The 17,927-nt window shown below is 40.1% G+C and overlaps 3 pseudogenes; 1 reads left to right on the forward strand and 2 right to left on the reverse strand.

Moving 5' to 3' along the window:
• Positions 1-1,739: 1,739 nt before the first annotated feature.
• On the forward strand, positions 1,740-2,560 carry LOC150016788 (large ribosomal subunit protein bL19m pseudogene; annotated as a pseudogene).
• A 6,960-nt stretch (positions 2,561-9,520) lies between these two features.
• On the reverse strand, positions 9,521-13,562 carry LOC150016789 (geranylgeranyl transferase type-1 subunit beta pseudogene; annotated as a pseudogene).
• Positions 13,563-16,120: 2,558 nt separating this feature from the next.
• LOC150016790 (keratin, type I cytoskeletal 18 pseudogene) lies at positions 16,121-17,372 on the reverse strand (annotated as a pseudogene).
• Positions 17,373-17,927: the final 555 nt, after the last annotated feature.

Raw genomic sequence — 17,927 nt, forward strand, 5'->3', positions numbered from 1 at the left:
TGTGCAAACACACAACAGCCAAACACACAAAACTAAACAAAGGGGGAAATGACACCGCATGTAGATGATATAAAGACAAAGAATGCAACTGAGAAGAGCACAAAGCTCATGGAACCAAAGAATATTCCTCACAAATGCTTTCTGCTACAGAACAAGTTAATAAAAACATGGATTCAATAAGACCAAAACCAAGATAATAAAATCATAGAACTGCAAAAGGAGTTTCAGATCTAAGGAAACAAATTGAAGATCCTTATTATTATGTAATTAATTAGAAACATACCCTGGCTGGTTTGGCTCAGTGGATTGAGCGTCGGCCTGCGAGCTAAGTGTCGCTGGTTCGATCTTCCAGTCAGGGCACATCAGAGAAGGAAAACTCTGATTCCAAAAAACCTCCGCTGCCTTGCGGCATACCTCTTCAGGGGAAAGGCTAAGGGAGTAAACCCCGACAGAAAATCCGGAGCCGGAGTCCCTAAGGCGGTTTGACGTTGTAGTCAACACCGGCAACTCCTGCGGCGCACCTGAAGCCAAGCTGTATTGACTCCGTCTTTCCCTTGGATCCTTCAGCTGCGAAGAGAGGGGAGGTCTGCTGCATGGGCAACAGCAGACCCTCCATATCACCCTGCCCAGGCTCTGTAGCTTCAGCTTCACTGGAGAGGACACTCCAGCATCATCGCAAGATGTCAATTCAACACGGGAGGAGACAGATACCGTGTCACTCCCGAGTCGGACTGCACAGCCATTCTCGGCAGTGCAGATAGACTCTTAAGAAACTACACCATCGTCTCTCGAGACGGACGGCTACCGACGACGAATTAGAAACATGTATAAAGTAGATACAGTATTCCCTCACTTATCATGGGTATTACGTTCTAGACCCCCCCGCAAAGTAGGGACCTTATATTTATTCTACACTCTTAAACCTATGTAACTTTAACAACATATGTATACAGTACCACAAAATCCCGCGATATAATGAAAAATCTGCAATAAATAATTAAATATAATATTTTTAAAAAATCCCACAATGCAGTGAGGCCACGATAAGTGAACCGCGATATAGAGAGGGACTACTGTACTTTTGAAAATTCCCTTGCTGCTGTGAAGTAAACACAAGAATACATGTACAATAAGAGGCAGGTGGAAGCTATTAGAGAAGACAAAGATGACCTAGCTTAAGAGTAAGTAGGGTTTCTGAGGTAGAGAACTCAACAAATGAGAGGATGTAGTCAAGATATAATATAAGCATATTTTTCTCCCAGAAAGGAAGCCTTTATATTTATGTGCAGTTGATTTACAGCAAGGGTGCCAAGGCAATTCAATGGGATAAAGAAAACTCTTTGCAACAAACGGGACTAGGACAACTGTATACCTACATGCAAAAGAAAGAAGCTAGATCTCTATCTCACACCACACAAAAAAATTAAATAGATTAAAGATCTAAGTGTAAGAGCAAAAATTACAAACTTCAGAAGAAACCATAGACATAGATTTTCATGACCTTTGATTAGGCAATTAGATTTCTTAGAATACACCAAAACACAGAAGCAATAAAATGAAAACAAGATAGACTTTACCAAAATTAAAAACTTTTGTGTTTCAAAGGATACTATCAAAAAAAGGAAAAAGGCAAACCACAGAATGAGAGAAGATATTTGCAAATCATATACTTGATATGAATTTGTATCTAGAATATATAAAGAACTCTTACAACTAAATAATAAATAGACCAGTTGTAAATGGAGTGAGGCTTGGAAGTCGGGGTACAGAAGGGGCTCAGGGCCAGGCTGGGGTGGGAGCATTCAGGCTTAGCTAGCAGCAGAGCACTGGACCTTCCCAGCATTCCAACCACCTCCAAAACCATCATTGTGGACAGGCGCTTTCCCCTGCTCTAGTAAACCAGGTTCCCTGAGTCCTGAATTCATTTCTCCAAGAGGAGGAACAAATCTTCTGAAATTTCAAATAGAAAGAAAAGATATGTTAAGAAAGGAGAAAAGTACTCCACATTCCAGAGTTCTATGTTGGAAGCATTCTTTGTATTACTATGGCCGACCCAAATGCCAATGGAAAAACCCGCCAATTGGGGGGATTTGCATCCAGAGATAGGGAGCAGAACGTGGAGTTACTTTTATCCTTAGGAATACTATTAAAGGACAAGATGTTGAGATTTGCTTTGAACTTTATAAATCTAGAATCCAGGCAATCCAAGTGGTCAAATTAGAGAAATGGCTGGATGACAACTTGCTATACTTAGGAGAAGCCCTTTCTGAATGCTGCACTTTTGATATGAATACGAAGCCAATAGTACAAGATTCTAGCCAAGAAGTTCCTGTGAATCAGCTGAAAGTAAAAATGAAGTCTAAGCCTTGGTTCAAATGCTGGAAGCACCCAAAGTTTAATATTAAAGGAATCAGATTGGATCTTTTTAACTGAAGAGCAAGTGAAAGAAGCTCAGAAGTGGAGTCAGTGGAGGCTTGAGCTTGATTTGATGAAGTAATATGATACTTCAAAAATTGAAGCTGAAATATGGGATGAAATTGAAGCATCAAAAAAGTCCTGATCTGAAAATGAGGAAAGGATATACTGCCTCTCAGAGAATTTTTTAGAGATCAATTTAATTGTATATTTAAGGACATAGTTATTAAATAAACTAGTCATATTATTTTATGAGTACTGTTTAAAAAGTAAAATTAGCACATCAGTTTATTACTTTAAAAAGAGAAATATATGAAAAATAAATAAGTAATAAATAGGCCAATAACATAATTTAAAAACAGGCAAAGATTTTGAACAGACATTTCTCCAAAGAAATATACACATGGCCAATAAGCATATGAAAAGATGTTCAACATCATTAGCCATCAGGGAAGTGTAAATAAGGTGTGAGTGAATACTATTGTACCTCATACCCACTAGGATGACTGTATTTAAAAGATAGATAATAACGAGTGTTTCTGAGGTGTGAAGAAATTGGAATACTTATATACTGGTAGGAGTATAAAAGAGTGCAGCTGCTATAGAAAACAACCTGACTCTAGAACAGGTATAAACCCAAGAGTAATGAAAACATGTCCACACAAAAACTCGTACATGAATGTTCATAGCTCCATTATTCACAACAGCCAAAAGTGGAAACAGCCCAAGTGTCCATCAACAGATGAAAGGATAAAAAAGGTGTGATACTTACATATACTGGGATATTATTCAGCTATAAAAATGAAGCACTAATATATCCTATAACATGGATTAACCCTTAAAACATCATAATAAGCAAAAAAGGCCAAATGAAACAGATAATATATTGTGTGATTCTATGTATGAAATGCCAGAGGCAAATGCATAGAGACAGAAAGTAGGCTGGTGGTTGCCAGGGCTGGGGAGAGTAGGGAATAGGGAATGATCATTAATAGGTATAGGTTTCTTTTTGGGGTGATGAAAATATCTGGAATTAGATAATGGTGGTGGTTGTACAGCTTTGTGAATATACTATAATCCACTTTAATCAATGTAACCCCAATAAATTTAATTAAAATATATAATAACCACTGAAGTACATACTTTAAATGAGTGGGTGTTGTGGTATATGAATTATATATCAATAAAAAAGAATATTTCTCTTAAAAAGTAAAAATATAGTTTGCAAAAAATATATATAGTTTTCTAGAATAATATGTTGTTCACCAAGCTGGATAAACTCCAAGAATAAAGACAACTTTAAGGATAGTTTTTCAATATCCAGGCAAGAAACAAAACAACAGACTGTCTAAATGGGGTTGGGAGTAAGGACGTAGCCCTCCATTTTTCCATAGTAACATGCATTGCCAAAAGGTGGGGGTGGGGGTGGAAGACAACTTTATAGCTTTAAGGAAAATAAGTTATACCCACTCAAGAAAGCATTCAAGTATAAGGACACACCATCTCAAACATGTATGAACTTAGAAACAGCTCCTGTAAGTTGTTATTGAGAAAACCACTTGACATGAGAGCCTGCTAATTAAGAGATAATCAAAATAGAGAACTTAAGAATGAAGAAGTTATGGTAAACATTTAAATATAAAACCAGTTTCAAATATTTAAATACAGAAATGCTAAGTATAGCCCTGGCCAGGTGACTCAGTTGGTTGGAGCATCATCCTGTATACCAAAGGTTGCAGGTTTGATTTCCCGTTAGGGCTCGTGTGGAAGGCAACTGATCAATGTTTCCCTCTCACATCAATGCACATCAATGCCCTCACCCCCCCCACCACCACCACCACTGCAATTCAATAAAAATGTATCCTCAGGTGAGGATTGGGGAAAAAAAAACCATTAAGTATAAAGCCAATACTAAATAACTTTGAGAATCATTGTCATAGAACAGATCATGAATGGTATTAACCTGGTCAATATAAGAATAATAATACAGCCCTGGCTGGTGTGGCTCAGTGGATAGACCACTGGCCCATAAACCAAAGGTCACTGGTTCAATTCCTAGTCAGGGTACATACCTGGGTTGGGGGCCAGGTCGCTGGTCAGGGGCATGTAAGAAGCAGCCAATTGATATTTCTCTTGCACATCGATGTTTCTCTCCCTCTCTTTCTCCCTCCCTTCCCCTCTCTCTGAAAATAAATAAAATATTTTTAAAAAAAGAATAATAATACAATTAAGCAAAACCAAGATTTGTGGAGAGGGAGAGGGGCACAGTCTTCACCTTTCCTAAAAAGGAGTCAATAATATTTAAACTTAAACGTAGTAAAAAGTCAAACAACAACTCAAACCTCTTGGTGGTTTTTATCATTGCTTTTTTAACTTTAGAAGGATTGTGAAAAATATTACTGGTAGTGAAAAAAAGAACAAATCCTTATTGTGATGGTTAATTTTATGTGTCAATGTGACTGGTCTGAGATGGCTGGTAAAACATTATTTCTGGGTGTGTCTCTGCGAGAGGTGGGCGTTTGAACTGGTGAACTGAGTGAAGAACGTTGCCATCCCCAATGTCGGCCGCATCATCCAATCCACTGAGGGCCTGAATAGAACAAAGGTGGAGGAGAGGCACATGCCCTCTCTGCCTAAGCTGAAGCATCCACCTTCTCCTGCCTTCTGACATGGGATATCCAGATCCTGGTTCTCAGGCTTTCTGAATCAAATCAGGACTGACACCATCAGCTCCACCCCTCACCCCACTAATTTCTCAGGCCTTTGGACTCAGGCTGAATTACACCATGACTTTCTTGGTCTCAAGCTTGCAGATAGCAGATAGTGGACTTCTCAGCCTCCATAACCATGTGAGCCAATTTCTGTAATAAATCTCCCCTTGTGTATCGGACATGTACTGACTTTTTTATATTGTCACTATTCCCTAAACAGTACAGCATGACAATGAATTATATAGCATTTAACTCATTTTAGGTATTATAAGTAATCTAGAGATAATTTAAAGGATATAAGAGGATGTGTGTAAGTTATATGCAAATACTTTGCCATTTTATAGAAGGGACTTGAGCATCTGCGGATTTTGGTATCCACAGGGTCCTGGAACCAGTCGCTGAGGCCACCAAGGGATGACTGTATATCCTATTGGTTATGTTTCTCTGGAGAACCCTGACTAATACAGATTTTTCAAAATCGATTCTTTTTCTTTAATTAAATTTAAAGAAAATGAATGCATTTCTGTTAAAACTAACATTTCTGGTTATGACGCCATTTGGCAAAGGGTTTCAACCAATTTTTTGTGAAGAACTGGGATTTCATATTAGAAAGCCACTGCATGGTGTTCATAGCTACCAATCCAATAAACTGTGTGTGGTCTCATTCTATAGGGCAGGCTCCATTATAAACCCCATTAAATCTCCAAGTACAAAACAAGCCATGAGGAACCCCAACTGAAGATTGAATACTGATGCCCAGAGTCTGCAATCAGGTAAATGCCACTTTGGGAAGGCTGTGTTAGCCATGTTTGTTCTCTGGGTGTGCTACATGTTCATTGTAGCACAGGAAATATGGTTAAAGAGGGAAAAGGCCAAGTTCCTGTTTCCAGGTTGGCTATAAAAAAATTTTTTTTTTTAAAGGCAACATATGCTGTCACCACCCTAAGGATGTGGAATTCATAGGGAGAACTAGATGTAGAGTATTCTTCAATCTACTTACTGTTGGGGTTTGGGACTGAGGCTGCGGTCCTGGGGTCCCTTCCTTCGGTTACTGACCTGGCTCAGGACCACCTGCAGACTCACTGTCAAATGCAACAGGCCTCTTCCATTGATGTTCCAGTTAAACTTGTCTATGTCAGTAAGCATAGATAGAAGACTTCCTAGAGACAATTTCCCTTGTTTGATAATGGATCTAAAATTAGATGTGAACCTGTGATCTGCAAGCGCATTGTGCAAGGGCCTGCCATTATGGGATGGGGTGAGCATAGTGCCTGGCAAGGGTCAGCATAGCTTTGTGGCTAAACATATGGGCTCTGCAGACCCAGTATCTGGGTTCAAATTCTGATTCCATCCAATACAAGTTCCATGATTTGGAGCCTAAAACTGAACTTTTACATTCACTTCTTTGTTGTGAAATGAGAACTATAATTGCATTTACTTCATGTGATTGATGTGAGAATCAAATGAAATGATGAATAATATCACTGCTCTAAGTTATTTCAAATAAAGGAAGTCTACACTGTTTAAAAAATGCAATAAAATAAATCAGATGTGAACTTGGAGGTTGAGAATCCAAGCCAAGAAGGAGGAATTTAAAGTTTCATGTAACTGTTCAAGTGCTTTCACTTTGAGCTGATTCTGACTAAGATTTCAGTCAATTCCTTAGTCAGATGCATGTGTAGGGGATACTTTTCAGTCAATTACCTACAGGGTGCAAAGTATTTTTGTTTTAGAGACTAACAAAAATTACGTGTGTAATCTGTGCTAGCAGAGTAAATAAACTTTAGAGGGGGTTCCATTGTCATGCATAAGGATTGGCCCCATGATGCTGTCAAAATCGAGTGTCATTCATTCATTCATTCATTCAACAAATATTCAGTGAACATCTGCTGTGTGCCAGGCTTCATTCTAGGCACAGGGAATACAACAATGAACAAAAGGAACAAAAACTCTTTGCCTTCAGAGAGCTTACATTCAGCCCTGGCTGCTGTTGCTCAGTGGATTGAGCGCCAGCCTGTGAATCAAAGGGTTGCTGGTTTGATTCCCAGTCGGGGCACATGACTGAGTTGTGGGCCAGGTTCCTGTTTGGGGGCACATAAGAGGCAACCACACATCAATGTTTCTCTCCCTCTCTTTCTCCCTCCCTTCCCTTCTCTCTAATAATAAATAAATAAAATCTTTTTCTTTTAAAGAGCTTATAGTCATTCATTCAACAAGTTCTTTGATTCTGCTGCCTCTAAGGCATATGTGTTTTTTCCCCATTGATTTTGAAAAAATTTTAGAGACTTTATTGTTACTTAAAGAGCAAAGCTATATAAGCTCCCAAATTGGAAAAACAATTAAAGCCATGTCACATGGTAGTTCGGTAGTTTAGAAACAACCTGTGGTGTTGCACTCCCTGGGTCCATGTTCTGACTCCATGATCAACTTGGTGACCATGGGCAAGTTTCCTAACTTCTTTAAGGCTCAGTTTTCTCATCTGTAAAATGGGTATTATAATAGTAGGATCTTCCTCATATGTTTGTTGTGAGGGCTTGAGATTATCTATGTAGACAGTTTAGCAACTAGACACATAAAAACTGAGCAATAAATGTTAGCCGTTAATAATAGCAAAAGTGTTTATAATACAAAAAGACTTTTAATTATAGAAAGATCCCTTGGAAAAAGAGTATTTAAGTGCTGATTTACTCCAGGGAGCCTAAGGACAGAACAGAAAAACTTAAGATGTTATCTTTTATCATTAACTGAAAATTAATCTGAAGCTGAAATAAAATTTCTGAAATTATCATGTAAGTCAATAAGGATATGATTTGTTTCAAGTTTTTTAGTACAAACAGTCCCTTACTTATGATGGTTCAACTTACAATTTTTCAACTTAATGACAGTGCAAGAGCAATTCATGTTCAGTAGAACTTGGGAGTTTTGGTCAAGGGATATGTGGTGCTCGGCAGCGGTGGGGCACCAGTTCCAGCTCCCAGTCAGCCGCATGGTCACAAGGGTAAGCACCGGACGCTCTACAGTGCACACACTGTGTTGCCAGCGATATTTGGATATTGTGTTCTGAGCAAGTTTAAAGTAAGCTAAGCTAAGTTATGATCAGTAGGTTAGGTGTATTAAATGCATTTTTAACTTACGATGTTTTCAACTCACGATGGCTTTATTGAGACGTAACCCCATCCTAGGTGGAGGAGTATCTGTAATAGATTGTGCTAAGTGAGGCAAAGCTGCATCGTAAATACTGTGAGTTCGGTTTTGGGTTGTTTTTTTTAAATCCTCATCTGAGGATATGTTTTAGAGAGAAGAAGGGGGAGAGAGAGAGAGGGAGAGAGAGAGATATGAGAGAGAAACATCCATGGGTTGCCTCCTCTATGTACCCTGATCTGGGATCAAACCTGCAACCTAGGTATGTGCCCTGACCAGGAATTGAACCTCAACCTTTTTGGTGCACGGGATGACCTCCAACCAACTGATCCACCCACCCAAGGCCAAGTTTAGTATTTTTTAATGTATTTTGTGCAACCCGTGATTGTAAAAATACAGAATTATACCTCAGATGATCCATATTCCTGAGTAACATTTCCTATTAAATGCCCACACTTCTTTTTTCTTTTTAAAAATTATGGAATCATTTGTTTTCAAAGAATAATCCCAGATACTTAATTCATTAAAGCAATCTTCCACCATCAGCAATCAGGCTTTTTAAATGATCACTAAGTGTTCACCCAAAGATTATCAATGCTGTGTGACTGTAAACTTGTTCTAAAGATTTGTGTCCATTTTATTTATTTTTTTTATTTTTTTCAGGAGACACAGATTTATTGTGTGTCCATTTTATAATGATACAATTTGTACTGAAGAATTTTTTAAAGGATAACCTACAGCCCTGATTGGTGTGGCTCAGTTCGCTGGACATTGTACGACAAAGCAAAATGTCACCAGTTTGATTCCCGGTCAGGGCGCATGCCTGGGTTACAAGTTTAGTCCCCGACTGGGGTGTGTACAGGAGGCAATCAGTTGATGTTTCTCTCACATACTGGCATTTCTCTCCATCTTATTCTCCCTCCCTCCCCCTCTCTCTAAAAATAAACAAATAAAATCTTTAAACTAAACAAAAAAAGATAGCCTACATACATAGAGTTAATTTTCCTCAAAGAATTTCTTAGAAATACAGTAGAACCATTTAAGAACAGAGTCCACTGTGGCTCAAACTTCAAGGATTTTCTTGAAACCCACTGCAAATACTAGCTCAAGACCATAACCAAAAGTGACATCAGTGCAAGATTTGATTGTAAGACTCTACCTCTTAAAAAAAAAGAGCACACTTGGTTATATATGGCTTCTAACCTGAGCCTCAGTTATGCTGCACATCCCCCACTCTCCCAATCTAAAGTTATTCATGTGGAGATGTGTGCATTCTCTGAGCACTGTTTCAAGTCCTTGGTTTTCCAGCTCTGATGGAGATCTCTTAGGTGTTCAGAAGTCCATGTGGTTACATTCAGGGCAGGGTGAACTTTACAAATTCCACTTTCCTCCATTAGTGATAGGCCACAAATCCCAAAGTATGCGTGCAAAGCATCTGGATGACTACCTGGCCACTTGCAAATCCCCCAGCGAGGCCATCCCACACAAAAAAGAATTACAAGCGTCTACAGGCTTATTTGGTCTTCCATGATAACCATTTTCTCACCTCATTATACACCACCTCTTTATTCTATTCACTTCTTTTCCTGAAAATACTTCTTCTAGCGTAGCCCTGAGACACAGCAATGCAATGCTACAAAACATTGACCCTCTGTGAGATTCAAGTCCAGCTCCCTGTACCAACCCATTGTCATAGGACGCACTTCTCCTAATACAGCTGATGGCTTTTTTCATATCCATGCCAGACCAATTATTGAGCATATAGCAAAATACAGGGAGCACAATACACAAATCGCATGTCATTTTCACTGCCTTCAAGTACTGCAGAAATACTTACATCTTCAACTGAAGGGTTCTCAAGCCTGCTAAGCAAGCTTCTTTATTTACTTGGCTTATGTCATCTCAAAGAATAACTAAGCATGAAAGGCCAGTATAGGTCACTGCTATGTGGCCACTGTCATAAGGATTCTTTGATGGATTGAACGGAATACCCAGATATAAAGAGCCTCAGAAACCACCAATTTAGATTTGGCCTTTCTGTGGGAAGGAACTACAGGGAGTAAAGGTACTCTGTTGCATTATCTTTGTTCACCACATCTAAGGAATCCAACATATCCAGCCCCAAGAGCATAAAAAATGCAATTGTCAACCTGCTGGTTTCGAGGGAAGACTAGCGCCCAGGCAAAACCCCAAAGGCAGGCAGCCCTGGAAGAACCACATGTGCAGGTTCCGCAGGAAATCCAGCTGCTCTCCTTCACAGCCCCACACCTGCTGCTCTCCTCCATGACAGCCACACTGCTATGGAAGCAACATCTGTCGTGACCCTAAATGCCCACACTTTGAGTTCTCAACCGGGCATTGTGAAATGGCCCGATTCAAAGAAAGGTTGTCAAACTCAGTATGATGAGACCACTGGGGCAGCACTCAGAGACTATCTGGACAGTGACCAACATATACCTGCGAAGAGCGCCATCTCCAAGACAGCCATGTCTGAGGAAAAGGTGGTGCATCCCATCCACCCATTTCCACTGCTCAGGCCCAGTCCGTGATCTCCTCCACAATTAGTGTGGTAGCTATTTCTGGAGGAAGCCTAGTTTATCCAGAGTCCTGCGGAGGATTTGTTTTCTAGTCAGCAGATGCTTTCAAGTGACAATTTAACTGTCAATGAAAAGTAAATAAAAGGTGTTGCAAATTCTGTAAGATCTTAGCAATTTGTGGAAGCTCTGTTGTTACTGAATGTATCTCCCTCTCAGTTGCCTGGGGAACTGCATTTTAATGTCACACACCGAGCAGTTCTTTCCTGAATGTAATTGTAGTTTTTCTGATGCCATGGTTAAAGCTGTTCAAATGTTTGGCTTCTGGCAGTATTTCCTAACATCATTCATGACAGTGATGGATCTGAAACCATTTTAATACATTTAAAAATCTCACTAACTTGTTAAATAGCTGGAGAAAGAATCTTATAAAAATGGGAAATATCTTTATTACCAGAAAAGGCATCTAAAAAGATACGTGTGAATCTGTAATGATCTGATGTTTCAAGATCATGGTTGGTCCTTTGTGGGACAGCATCTTATAGGCTGGCCATGACCTTTTATCAGAGAGGTGCCATGTAGCGATATGAAGCCCTGTACTGGATGGACAATTGGTTCCTGGCAGTTGCTGCTAGATGCCTACCCAGTATTCTTTCTCCTCAACTTCTTTTTTTTACTGAAAGATCTCCAACTTCAGAGAGGCCCAGACTTAGCTAAAAACACATTTTCTAAGCTCCCTGCAGCTACAACAGTCATGTGACATAGTTCTGTCCAATGAGTGGATCACTTGCTGGGTGGCACTTCTAGGTGGCGCTCAGCTGGTAGGTGCCTTGTGCCCTTCACTCTTTTTCTCTTGCCAGGAGTGCAGAAGCCATGGTAGAAGTGGATAAGCCATCTTGTTCCCAGGAGATTACAAGCGGATGCTCAGGATGACTGAACAGAAAGATAGAAGATCCTGAATCCCTGATGACACAGCAAAGCCTTCATTCAGCCCTGGGCCACCTCCCGCTAGGGCTTCCCATTACTTGAGGAAAATGCAACAACTTATTGAGCCACAAATGTTTGAGACCCTGCCATTAGCAGCCAAACTCAATTTCTAACTGATACACAATTTGGTACCTGTAAATGGAATACTGCCAGAAAAATGGGAAACTAAGTATTTGAACAAAGGGCTTTCTTTAAAGGTCCATCAGTTGGACCCTGGGAAGCTAGTGCTGTTTTGGCAAAGCACATTTGATCAAACTGTTCTTTGCTGTACTTTGCTTGCTGTACCTCAGTCTAATCTATGATGGCAGAGAAGGAAGAGAAATGGAATCTAGGTTGTTGATATTATTGTCGAGTCGTTCTAGAACAGCTTTGCCCTCCCAAGACTACACTCACTGGGTAAAAAGAATGATCTTTATAGTTTCTTTGCCTTTTACATTATAAAATACATTCTATTTTAGGCATATAAATGAGAGGAGTAATTCCAAATATCTTTCATGGTGGCTGGCATATAGAAACTATTTAATAAGGATTTGTTGAATAACTCAAGGGAAAATCTTACCCTATGCATGTCTCCCTTCAGGATGTATATAGATAAACACCCTGCTTTTGTTGAATTTATATTATTTATCTGCCAACTTATTAGGCCTTTCTCCAAGAAAGTAAACACTTTACAGATTGACTAAATAATTAGGTTGGACTTTCTGAGAGCTAGCTCTAGACAAAACTATGAGACAAATCATGATAACTAACACCTTTATTCCCACTAAAACTTATCAAATTCTGCACTTTCTAACACTTATTGAATGCTCTTTAAGTACCAAGCATGGTTTTAAGAACTTTATTAACTAATTTAATCCTCACCAGAGCCCTATAACATAGGGCTATTATTGTAATAGTTCTGTAGGTGGGAAACTATTATAATAGTTTTGTAGGTACAAAGAGCACAGATAAGCTAGGTAACTTTTCCAAGATCATGCAATTAGAATTAGTGAGTGGCAGAGCCAGAATTATTCCAAGTGATCTAGCTTTAAATTACCTCACTTTATTGTTGCTTTAGTGTATTTTTCTTCATTCTTCATCATTATCCTCACTCTGAACCTTGAGTTCTGTGAGAGTAGCTATTGCCTGATGAGTTTGGGTTTTTAAGTCTTTGCTTTGTCATACTGTATATTTCTTCTTCTTCCTACCTGTGAGAAGGTGATTCCTGGGTTGAGGCTTCATATCCTATGAAGGCAGGCTCTCTATAGGAATGACTAATGATGCTTGATGCTTTTTAAAAAATAGAATTGTAAGGCTTTTTTTTATTATCACAATGAGACATGAAGTTTGCTATTACTATATTGACTAGTGTGGAAGAGAATGCTAGATGTTCCTGTATGACTTTGCCCAAAGTGTAAAACAAGGGTTATTACTCCCATCTTACAGAGGAAAAAACTGGTTTTTACTTGCAGAATGTCAGGGATTTGTTAAGCTGGTGAGTAGCCTGAAGCCCTAGCTGAACCACCCCACCATTTAGCCCCCATGGGAGAAAAGGAAAGTCAAGTTATTAACAATTTCTTTTTCCAAATGTAGCACCTGCTCAGACTTCTCTCTGTTTTCATACCCCCTCCTCCCTCAAAGCAGCCCTTCAATCTCCATTCTGCTGTAGTCTTCCACATTGACAAATAGAGGTTGCAGTCAGGTTAATTTTGAATTATATAAATAATGTGACTCTTGCCTCCAGGACCATGGAATAAAATTCAGACCCCTTTAACACCTGCAGCATGGGTACCATGATCCCCATATATAGATGAAGCTCAACAGCCTAAGGGACTCTCCTAAGGTCAAACAGCTAGCAAGTGACACCAAGCTGGCTCCAAACTTGGAAGCCATGTTATTCCCATTTGCTCCCATTTTGCAAGAGGCATTAAGGACACAACGGAGATGTGGTGGTGCCCTCTACATACTTGAAATCTAATGGAACCCAAACTGTTTGCCCTTAGTATGTATTAGGAAAAAGTTAAAAAAAAATTTCCCCTGGTAAACATACATCCAATTCTATTCTCACAAACAGAATCTAAAGCCATGTCCAACATCCCACGAAGAAGTTTCTTCTTATTGTTTATTTTAATATTTTCTTCTGGCTACAAGGAAATGATCATTTGGCAGCTATGGTGAAGAGTCCCAGCTGAATGTGGACAGGTCTGGGTTCTACTTCTCAATTCTACCCTTTACTGTGTGACTTTGGGAGAAATGCTTAACCTCTCTGGGATGTAATTTCCTCACTTGCAAAAAGAGAAAAATTCATTTTTAGAATTAAAAATAATGTATGCAAAGGACATTATAAATGTACCATAATAAATATTATGATGATTATAGAAAATAACCATTCCTGTTCTTCCTGTTCCTCAAAATCTTCCATCAGTTTTAATACAAAATAAGAGCAAACCTTTCATCTTTCTAAGGGGTAAAAAAGAAAAGCCTAAATGGTGTTTGTGTGGCTGCACCTGTCTATTCACTTAGTGTCACCGTTTCCCAGGAATCGATACGATTATTTGCCGTTGGACATAGTATCCTGGCAACACATATCTTGAACCAATTCAGGTGAATTTCCTCTGTCATTTATGGTCACCAGTGTCCTGCATTAAGTGGCTCCTTGCAACCTTCCATAAATATTAGGACTACACTTGCTTAAGGGAAATGACCAGATGTTGTGTTTATATATCGTTTGTCTCTTGGGATATTACAATGCTGAGCAAAGAGCCATCTGCTGAGGCCACCACAGTCCCTTTGAAGGCAGTTAGGTGGCTATTTTTATGCTATGAAAACAGAGCAGAAAAGATTTATTCATGGGTTTTTTCTGACCTGAAGGAATAGGAATAATCCCTCAGTGAATCCACAGCAACTATTGTTGGTGATCCAGAGAAGCCCAGGGAAAATCTGATTTTTCCTGCACAAGGGTCTACCCCGACGTTTTCTTTTCTTTCCACTGGGAGTAGGCTGGCAAGTACCTTTAAGGCAAAACAATGGTCAGAGGTTATTGCCAAACCATGTAGCAAATAGTATATGAATTTTCCATGTTTTAAGTGTAAATATTCTTCACGTTAAATTCCCTTTACCCTTCAAAGTCTGATTTTTCTTTAAAATTTCTTATTTAAGTCCCTGCAGGCAAGACATTTACTTTAATATTCATTGTATAGGTTTTTGTGATTACTAAGCCAACATATATTTTTAATAATGATACAATTTTTATTTGAAAAAGAATGACAATTGTTTGATACAATTAAAATCTCCCATAATCTCACCACCATGTTATCAATTTGCTGTATTTTTTAAACAGCTTTCCTATGTACTATTGATGCAAGAAAGATCCAAACCTGTAGAGAATTTTTATGAGTTTATCTGAGCCAAAACTGATGACCACTCTTGGGAAGCAGGATCTCAAGTACTCCAGAGAATGACAGTTTTGTAGTTTCTTTTACTTTTTAAAAATTTTTATATTTTTGTTTCTGCAACTTTTAAAATGCATTTGGAATTAAGGAAGGAAAGTAAGGACGATTACATGAAGGTGGGAGAAAGCAAGGTGTAGGTCAGTGAACAAGATTACGTGCTCTCTTGATGGGTCTGGAAAAAGGATTACTTCTGGCATTTCAAAAGGCGTTCACCCAGATGCACAAGAACAATGGAGAGGGCTGGCTTTAAATGTTTTACTAAAGGAGGCATCAGCCTGGGGTGTGACTGCCCACCATGACGTGCCCAGTTAGGAATTTATGACTTAGTACAGCACCCCCTTTCCACCCACATAATTTACTGTATTAAACAAAAAAGCCACAGGCCCAAAATGGTGTCACTCTTGCTGAAAGCCCAGGATACCAAACCTAGTTTTAATACCTGATTCTAACTGCAGTTTCAACCTGTCCCAGAAAGATAATCCATCAGTCTAGGATTTCCTGATCAACACTAGTAGGTAATCTGCCTGGGAAGGCCCTCTACCTTTCCCTGTGGGAAGGTGTCCTTACCTGAAATAATCCACTGTTTTAATTGCTTAGTCCCATCCTCTTTCTATGTATAAAAACCCTCCATTTTGTACACTTCATCAGCACTCCCTTGCAGGTGCTGGATGGGAAGCTGTCCAACTCATGAATTCCTTAACTAAAGCCAATTAAATCTTCAAATTGACTGGGTTGAATTTTGTTTAACAACTATAAGCTGTTTTTCAAAGATGATGAAATGCCTTGTATGGGGAAAAGGAAGAAAACCTACTAGACTTCCTTCTTTTTTTAAAGTATTTCAGTGATCTCTGATTTTTTTTATTGGCCTCCTGCCTGCAAGGGGAGTCACACCTCTGCTGCCTTAACGCCTCGGAACTTGGGTGTGGTCAACCCCAGGCACCACTTTGCCGTCCACAGCCCTGTGCGTGGCCGTCTTTCGGATGGATTGCATGGAGTTGCCGTTGTCCAGGGCATCACCAACATCAAAGTCCTCCCCTGTTTCATCGGGGAGTGGTAGGTGGTGATCTCCGCCTCCAGCTTGACCTTGATGTTCAGCAGGGCCTTGTACTCTTGGGTCTGGTGCTGCGCCCCGGCCCAGATCTGGGCCAGCTCTGACTCCAGGTGCAGCAGGAGCCTGTTGAGCTGTTCTGTCTGCCTGGCATAGCGCGTCTCCACCTCCCTCAGGCTGTTATCCCAGCTGGACTTTAGATTTCTCATCAAGTCCGGGTTGATCTCCAAGGACTGGACCGTACGTCTCGGCTCCGTGAGTGTCATCTCAGCAGCTCCTATCTCCGCGGTCTGCGAGGTGACCACTGTGGTGCTCTCCTCAGTCTGATGGGACCAGTACTTGTCTAGCTCCTCTCGGTTCTTCCGAGCCAGACCCTCATACTGGGCCCGGATGTCCGCCATGATCTTGTTGAGGTTCTGAAATGTGGGGGCATCCAACTCCACAGTCAGCCCAGAGTTGGCAATCTGGTTTTGTAGACCATTCTCATGGTTCTTCTTCATGGAGAGCAGCTCCTCCTTGAGAACCTCAATCTCTGTCTCCAGCTGTAGCTGACTGATATTGGTGTAATCAGTGACCTGTTGGAGCCCACTGATGTCACTCTCCACAGACTGGCACATGGCCAGCTCCATCTCATATTTGACCTGAAGTCCTCAGAAGCAAGATGGGCATTGTCCACAGAACTTGCAAAGATCTGAGCTCTCAGGTCCTCAGTGATCTTGAAATAATGCTCTCAGTTTCTGACCTGGAGTTCCTTCTTCTCCAGGTGTTCCTGGATTTTGTGCTCCAGTCTCTGGTTATCAGCCTCCAGGCTTCTCACCCTCTCCAGGTAGGAGGTTAGGTGGTCGTTCAGGCATTGCATAGTCTCCTTCTCACTCTGGGTGATCCCTATGCCTACCAGACCCCAGCCATCCCCATGGCCAGGCCCCTGGATGCCCAGCTGCCCTGAACACTGGTGGAATGAGATGTGGAGATCTGGGAGCCTGAGTCCCCAGTGCCTGCACAGATCTGGTCTTGCTGCTGTCCTGCTGGGCCTGGTGCCTGGGAAACTGCCTAAACCCCAGGGGCCGATAGTTTGTGGAAAAGCTGGAGAGGGTGCTAAACTCATGTTGTTTAGGGAGGAAAGTGAGAGGCCAAGACTCAGGTTCAAGCCACAGTGAAAAAGAAAAAAAAAAAACAACCTAGAAATGTCAGTGTTTTAAAAAAAATAATTTTAGATTTAAAGAAAAGTTACAAAAATAACACAAAGAATTCCCATATACCCTTCTATAAGATCCTGTAAATGTTAACATTTTCCCACACTTGCTTTGTCATTCTCTCTTCCTATTTTAAGTCACACCATACTGTGTATGATGAGTTCAACATGTTTTCTTTATAACCACTTCCTTCATGTGAACTGGGATGTTCTCTATGGTACTTATTTCCTATAAGTTACAGCTCAGCGTATGCTTTAAATACACACATGCATACACACTTATAATTAATCAAAGTGATACACACAAATGGTCAAAAAATCAAAAAGAAAAGATGACAGAAAGCCACGGTGCCACTCTCAGCTCTGCTCCTCAGAGGCAACATCTTTTAAACAACACTTTTGGCTTTGGGTTCATCTCAAACCTACACATTTCTAAATAATCTGCTTCTACTGCTGTTTCTTACTAAT

Source organism: Furipterus horrens, unplaced genomic scaffold, assembly GCF_987537825.1.
Source record: "Furipterus horrens unplaced genomic scaffold, mFurHor1.1.pri manual_scaffold_3, whole genome shotgun sequence".
Taxonomy (NCBI): domain Eukaryota; kingdom Metazoa; phylum Chordata; class Mammalia; order Chiroptera; family Furipteridae; genus Furipterus; species Furipterus horrens.